Source organism: Pinus tabuliformis, chromosome X, assembly GCF_031772625.1.
Source record: "Pinus tabuliformis cultivar Carrire ecotype Pingquan chromosome X, CPIR1, whole genome shotgun sequence".
Classification (NCBI taxonomy): Eukaryota; Viridiplantae; Streptophyta; class Pinopsida; order Pinales; family Pinaceae; genus Pinus; species Pinus tabuliformis.
Window position 1 is genome coordinate 1,319,413,890 of NC_142308.1, and position 8,705 is coordinate 1,319,422,594.

Genomic DNA, 8,705 nt, shown 5'->3' on the forward strand with positions numbered 1-8,705 from the left:
ATAAGTAGCCTTGGTCAATTCTTTTTAGTATTTATTCTGCATTTGAATTGACTTGTTATTGTTGTGGATATGACAACAACTCATCAGGAGCTTATGGCCTTCTCTTGTGGCTTTAAATTCTGATGTAAGCCACCGACACTGACAATAGAAAAATAGAATGGTATTCATATTGATTTCAGTAAAAATTGATTTATGATTGAGGAAAGTAATGTTTGAGCATTATACTATTGACACGTCCACGAGGAAGTTCTGCTCCAGATAGGTCTTTAAGAAAAAATTCTTTGTTCCCTCTGTAAGCATCAATTATATATGTTCCCTTCCACAAATTATTGAACTTACCATGCTTACCTTTGTCTTCATTCCTTGAATCCCACTTTATTACAATGTATCCTAATTGAAATTCATCAACTTTAGTTCTTATGTCATAAATATTTTTGATGTTCTCTTGGACGACTTGGGTTCTATTGTAAGTGTGTTCTCTTGATTGTTGTAGTTGTATTGTTTGGATTATCCTCCTTTGTAGATCATTAGGCTCAACTTCTGATTCCTACAATAATTGAGAATAGGGATTCCTAGGGATGTGGCGAAAACAAAATCTACCCCATAACTAATTGGAACGTAGATAGTCCAATAGACATTTTGGTACTAATTTTGTCTGCCCATAAAGCATTGATTAATTTATTATGCCAAGACTTCTTGTTAGCCTGCAACAACTTCTTGATGATATTTACCAAACTTTTATTTGAAGACTCTTTTAACCCATTTCCCCATGCATAATATGCAGTAGAGTGACCCAATATTATACTGTATTTGTTTCAAAATTCCACCATCTTCTTTGATTTGAATTGAACTGCATTATCACTAATAATCGTATTTGGTCATCCAAATCTAGAAAGAATGTTACCTTCAAGGAATTAAATCATCACTCCATCTATGGCTTATCTTGTAGGTATAGCTTCAATCCATTTTGTAAAATAATCAGTGGTTGTAAGAATCCACTTATGCTGGGCTAAGGAACTGGGATGAATCTATCTAATGAAATCCAAACCCCATTGCTAGAAACGAGTTTCAATAGTTATGGGCTTCAAGGGTAGGGCTAATAATTGTCTTTTTCCTTCGAAGATTTGGCATTGATTACATGTGGTGAGTTTCTTATGGACATATGCAAATAACGTGGGCCAGTAAAAGCAAAACTTTAAGACCTTGTTTAATGTTGTCTTCCAGTACAAGTGCCGTCCACAATCTCCTTCATGGAATTCCTGCATAACTTTGTCCGCTTCATCATTTAGTAAACCATTCAGTAAGATTCCTCTCACATATTTCCAATACACATCATGATCCAAAATAAAAAAATCTCATAGATTTCAATTTAAGAAATCTAGATTTAGTCTTAGTCAAACCTGGAGGAATTTTTAAGGTTTGTAGTACAAAGACAATGTCTTCATACCATGAAGATGTATCAAAGGATTTTGATACCTATGGAGTCACCTACTCTTCCTATTCATCCAATTCAACTATGAAATTTATATCAAGTGCATGGAAATTAGAATCTTCCATTAGTTTTACCAATCCTTGACCATTGATCAACTTACTGGGTTTCATTTCAAGATCATATTCTAAAATAACAACAATCCATTTACCCCTATTTCCGTTAGGATCAATCTGTGTGAAAATATCTTTGACAATAGCATTAGGGATAAATGCAATTATATGGGAGTGTAAGATGTAAACTCTAAAGTTCGTTAGCCCTTTTACGAAGGAAAAATCATGTTTCTTCATGTTGAGGCCCCGAAAATTGGGTCTACAACAAGGGGGATACCCACTCGGTTTGGACCTTGAAAGAAGCTCCTTTTCCATTTGGGATGGTGGGTTCGACTGGGGATAATGAGACCAATTTCCCGATTTGTGTCTGTGCATTGAGAATTGATATTTCATTTCTAATGATTTCTAAGTAAAATTCTTTTAATCTAAGTCTAATTTAATAATATGCAATTGTATTCTAATGAACAGAAATATCTAATTCTAAAACTAACCCAGGATTTAACTTTTCAGTTATGCGATCTAAAAAAAATTCTAACAGCGATCGGTAACAAACATCATTGAATTGCTATGAGAAAACAATTCAATAAAAATGAACTGTTTCATATAAAAAGCTAGCCGAAACAATTGTGAAAAGCATATCGCATAATAAGTCATTCATACATTAAGCATTAACAGAATAGTCAACCCCATACAAAAGTTCCAAATGACAACTCAAACATTCAAGAATTCATATATAAATAACTAAACATAAATATCACTTTAACACATAAGCAGAAATCATTAAGAGGTAAAGTACCATTGATAACAAGTTCTACTCATGAGCTTCAACAATATAGATTTATCTCTTCCTAATTCAACATCTACCAAGAGTATAAAAGTGCATTTCAGTAACAGACATTAAACACAGATATAAATAAATCTTGTTCCATTCATTCATCAAAACCTCCTCCGAGGGTGTAGAAGTGCATGTTCTGAGGAAACATTTTTGATAAATTTCAAGACCCCTTTATAAATGCATGAGAGGGGTTAAAATACTACTAACTAAATACTAAAAATAATCTATTACAAAAATATAGGAGGAGGTTTAAATGATCATCCTAATCTAAGGCAAAAATAAATCAAAACTAAAACTAAAACTGAATCTGGAAATTAACCTGTCTATGTATCTATTCTCTAAGGTCACAAGCATTTAGTATTTGCTTGAGGACAATCCGTTGGCCGACCTCCAATTCTAGTTTCCCTGTGAAAATAGAATCGGCAAGTGCTGGCGCTATCTTCTCAAGAGAGTTTGTAAGACATTTGAGAGTCATGCATTGACTGTGCGGTTTAACCAAGTACTTCCAGTAAGAATCCCAACTCAACTTGGTTAACTTCTTGATGGACTCTGCTCTTTCTTCAACCTTTTGTCTCCATCTTGTTTGTAGATGCTAAATTAAATAATCAGAAATTTTTATACCACCTAAGGATATCCCTGATAAATACATCTGGTTTTTTAGCACAGGTTTCGCCTTTAGCCTTTAGTGCTTTTTCTTATAATTTTCTGGGCTTACAGGTGACTAAGCGATCAGAGGCTTTCCTTCTCAAGGGATTTCTCTAAACTACCTCCGTTTCTTGATCCAGAATTCCCTGGTGCCAGTTTTTCGTCTTGCGCATTTTTGGTTGATGATACATAAACCTTAAATCTTGTGGAGTGAATGACCCAATGAGTTATTGGCTCTAAGTCTTAAATTATTTGTCTATTACATCAACACTATCTAGTACCCACTTGACCATGTCTGTGTATGGAAGAATCTTAGGTCTTGCCGCTATCTTGTTCAAGAATGAAAATGCAAGTTCTGTGATTGATGCCTCAGATGACTTGCGTGAGTCTGTTGTTGCTTTAACCTCCATTACTCTGAGATTTTCTTCTTCAAGTAGACTATGCATGCCTTCCCAAGTAGTTGTGCCGACATCTCTATTACAGGTGGTGTCCATGTATAAGGGCGTCATTTCTTTGTCCTCACTAATCAGATCTTTTCCTTTCTTTCCCATTACACTCTGAACACAGATGCGTATATTTTTCTACTTTCTGCTCCTGCAATTTACAAGTAAGGAAAGACTAATGATAAGAAATAAGGTGACGGGAAATCTCTTAATGCCGAAATCATATAAAATATACCACCCTAACTGAAATGACCTCTCGATCAAATCTAAATCTTATCTCATTAATGATCATCAACTAAGCCATTAAATTGACATTAATGCACATAACCTGGTAACAGATTACGAAAAAACTTTATTGAACGATGAGCCCTGCAAATCTACGATAAAGTGATTTTGTGATTTGCTTTTCAATATCACAGATCACAATATCGCTAATCTTTTGTGTTAACAATCATCTATCATCACATTCTTTTGCGAGATGCCGTATCGCATATCCCTGGATCGAGATATTTTACCTTAAGTGATACTTGAGGCATATGAAAATTGCGATGCATGATAACTCTTTACAGCGTGCGATCTGACATTGCAATTTCGCAATTTCAGTAGTTTGCTTATGTGGTTTCCTTCATTACCTTTTGCGATGTGACGTCTTATTGAGTGAATGATTTTATTCGAACTTATCACAAAACTTAAGTCCTTTTGGGTTTTGCGGGTGTTTTCCTATGTTTATGATAGTAAGTTTTATTCGAAGGGGAATATAAGTGCTACTTTTTATTTTTTAGAAGGGTCCCATTTATTTAGTATTAGTAATAGAACTAAATAAAAGGGGGGTTTTTGCTAGCCACAACACTTGGCAATTCACTTGGAAGAACCAATTATCTCTGATTATCTTTTGAATTTTCTAAACTTCCAAAATAGAAGATTTTTCTGGAAAATCAAACTTTATTATAGAAACATAAAGTGCATCATGCTTTCAGTTGTTAATGATAGTTTGTTTCTCCTGTGTTAACTCTGATTATTTACTTCCCAAAGCTAGTCATTGTATTTACATCAGCCACTACTTGGTTTATAAAGATAAAAACAAAGTTTTCTCTGTAAGTTAGTTTTTAAATATTCTCATTTGTCATAGGTAGAGCCTCTACTGCCAGCAGGCATTCATAGCTTCGACAGGGTTACCTATTAGCCAGCAATGATCCTATATCGTACTTGGAGAAATATATGATTTTCAAAGGGAAATCCATATCCACACTTATTGCTTTTATGTTCTTTTAATTCTTAAAGATAAATGTCTTGGTTTGGTAGCCAAATTATGACAGTGCCATTCACTTGATTTATAACTTTGCTAAACAAGTTGGCTCATGATGAGGCCCCTTGTCTTTTGATTGTAACAATCTTGATTCATTGCCCTGTTTTGGTATGTAGTTTTGGTAATGTTAGCAAGTTATAGTATCTATGATCATGATAAGTCGGCTCGTGATGAGACCTATTATTCTTCAAGTTTATAGTGTATATCTATATTATTCCTTGAAGCTCGTAATTCTCTAGGTGGGGAGGAAGTCATTGGTTCCTTAAGAATAGCTCTGGATGACAATTATAGAGTTTCTAGAAAGAGCTTTTCTATAGAGAGTCTTCATTTTTGTTATTGATGCTTTTCGTTGACTGATATAGAACAAATTCCCACTAAAGGTTTCCTTTTATCAAAATTTGCAAGGTTGAAACTAGTAACATTCCGAGGCTTATAGCCTTTGGTTGTATCTTTCAATAATAATGACCAATTTTCCAAATCAGTTCTATTTATACAAGAGAAAAACAAAATCTAAAAGAAACACTAGTCTTTTTCGTGAATTCCAAACGTAACCATTTACAACATGTTTTATTATCAAAATTAAAGCTATAAACAATAATTTACAAAAAGATAAGAGGTTATCTCCTATGGAAAGTATTTTTTGAGGATCTGCCCATTAACAGTTAAAGATTCTCTTTCCCTGCTAAATTTTGAAACATGAAAGTGGATGGGCCTATGATTTTTTCAATTTGGAATGGGTCAAGCCACATTCGTTGGAATTTCGTATGTTTGCCTTTTTCTTCATGAGCCTTATCCCATTTTAAAACTAAATCTCCAATTTGAAAGTCCTTTCTAGATACCATTCTTGAATCAAAGGAAGCCTTTACTAATGCTTGATGATGAGCATGTGTTATTTTAGCCTATTCTTGTTTCTCTTCTAGCTTAAGGATCTATAGTTATCTTAGTTGTAAGAATGAAGTTAGTGTTTCCTCAATAAATTGAACTAAGGTCAAAGATGAAATTTCTAGGTGAGTTGGGAGAACCACTTCTCTCCCATAAACTGAATTAAAGGCAGAAGTGCCAATGGAGGCTTTCGGCGTTATTCGGTTTGCCCATAGAGCATACGTCAAAAATTTGTGCCAATTTTTATGATTCTGGTCGATGGTTCGCTTAATGATTTTGATTAAGTTTTTATTCGTTGATTCAGCCAACCCATTCCCATGTGGGTAATAATTGGTAGAGTATTTAACCTTAAAACCTCTTTTGAGTGCAAATTCAGTCATAGCATTCCCAAAAAAATATGATGCATTATCAAACATTAAAGTAGATGGTAAACCAAACCTGCTGACTATGAACTGATCTATGAAATCAATGATGTGTTCAACATTAGCTGTCTTGAGAGGAACTGCTTCTACCCATTTAGTAAAATAATTGGTAGCTATAAGGATGTACCTATGTTATTTAGAAGGGTGAGGAATGATCTCTTCTATTATATCCAATCCCCATTGATCAAAGGGTTGATCAATATTTATTGGTTGCAAAGGCAACAACGATTTCTTTTATCTTCCAGCAGTAGTCTGACAAACTTGACATTTCCTCACATAGCTATGTGCATCTTTAAATAGTGTAGGCCAATAGTACCCTATGCACAAAATTTTATGTGCTGTAGCATCTCCAGCATAATTTCCACCTACTGGTCCATCATGGAGTTCCTGCAACATTTTTTCAGCTTCAGATTTCTCAAGACATCGAAGGAGAAAAAAAACATAATTCATTTTAAAAAGTACATCGTTTACGAGTCGATATTGCTTAGCCTTGAATCTTAGGGATCTTTTCTTTGTATAATCCAGATTTGAAGGAGCATATCTATTCTTTAGGTAAAATAAGATATCAGCATATATTGATTCAATATCGTTTAGGCTTAACTCATACATTTTCACTTCTTGATTTGAGGATGGTATTTTAGAAATAAGCAACGCTCCAGCCAACATTTTGCAAAAGCCTTGAACTTTTACAATATTTGTTGGCTTAAGCTTAACATCGTATTCTTGTAAGGCAGTAACCCAATTTTCTCTTTTTTCACCCACATCTTTATGTACTAAGAGATTTCTTACCACTGGAAATGGTACTATGATTCTTGTATGGGTTTTAAGAGGAAAGGGTTTGAAGTGCTTGATCGCTTTGAAAAAAACATAAGCTTGTTTCTCGACGTCAAAATAATTTAATTCAACCCCTTGTAGATTTGAACTAAAGAAGGCAATTGGGGCTTCCACCTTCTCTTGATTTAGTTGCGTGAGTATCGCAGCATATGATTTATCAGAGGCAAATGCATATAAAATGAAAGGATCAGAAAAAATTGGAGTTGCTAAGGATGGGGTAATTACAATCACTTGATTAATCATATTGAATGTTTCATATTCCTCTTGGCCCCATTTGAAGAGTGAATTCTTCTTGATCATTACTTGTAAGGGAGATATAATCCTTGAGAAGTCTGGAACAAATCTCTTAACAAAATTAATTTTGCCAAGGAAGGATTGTATGGCTTTCTTGTTGTGAGGCAAGTGTATTTCAGAAATCTCCTTAATTCTACTGGGATCAATATGGATTCCAGATTTTGACAATATAAATCCAAGAAGTTTTCCTTCACTTAATGCAAAAAATTACTTTTTTGGATTGAGTGAAATCCCATACCTTTAGCAATGTTCGAAGATCTTCTTTAAGTCTCTAAGGTGATTACCGCATTTTTTAGAATATATAGTTATTTCATCCAAGTAAATCACCATTGATTTGTTTACTAATCCCTTAATTGTGATGTCCATGGCTGTTTGAAATGTGGCACCAACATTGATCAGACCAAAAGGCATCTTTTGATATGCATAAGTACCCCATTTGGTTCTGAACATGGTCTTGAGTTGATCGTTACGATCAACCAAAACTTTATTGTAGCTGGAGAAACCATCTAAAAGGGACATTAATTCTGATCTTGCAACTGCTTGAAATATTTTTTCCATAGGAGGCAGGGGAACATTATCCTTTTGGCAGGATTTGTTAAGATTTCGAAAGTAAATAGAAATTCTAATGTCTCCGTTTTTCTTTCTGACAGGAACCAAGTTGGAAACCCATCTAGAATGTCGAACAAGAAAAATAATTTTGGCTTTCAATAATTTGCTGAGTTCAGATTTAATCTGGCTTTCCATACTAGGTTGGATCTTCCTCAGCTTTTTCTGGATAGGTTTTTCATCAGTTATCATTGGGATAGTACGCTAAATGATTGAAGTGTCATAAGTCTTAAGGTCATCGTAGTTCCAGGCAAAGACAATTTTATTTTTTTATGAGACGAACATAGGCTAATTTTTCTTCAGGGGCTAGGCCAAGACCTATGTTGATATTTTGTGGATTGTTATCCATTCCTATATTTATTAATTCATAGTGTAGAGTTGAACTCTGAAGTTTTGAATTGGTACATCTCTTAAATCAGTCTTTCAAATCATATAGGTCTTCCAACTTGACTACAGATTTTGGAATAGCATTATTAGTGCTTTCTTTTTGTAACTATTTGTCATGTTGGTCCTCATCAATTATTTGATTAGTGTAAGATCCTTTCGATGTCAGGAAACTTACAATATCAGGATCATCGTTGAAAATTCTCCGGTTTGTAATATTATCAAGAATAAAGGGTCTAAAGATCAATTCAATTGAGAATCTGTCTAGGCTATAGTCTTCTGAAGGAATGAGCTTGGGAACTATATTTTCCAAAAGGTCAGCACTAGTATTTTGGGGTCTGGAAATCAGTGAAATGTTAGATGCTATAAAATGTTTAGTCAGATCTTGCACTAAAGATTGATAATGCTTTAAATGACCTAATAGACAATGTGTAGTATTTTGTACCTGTTAAATAACAATCTCAGAGTTGTCGAAGACTTATAGATACTTGATATCTAATCCAATTGCCTTG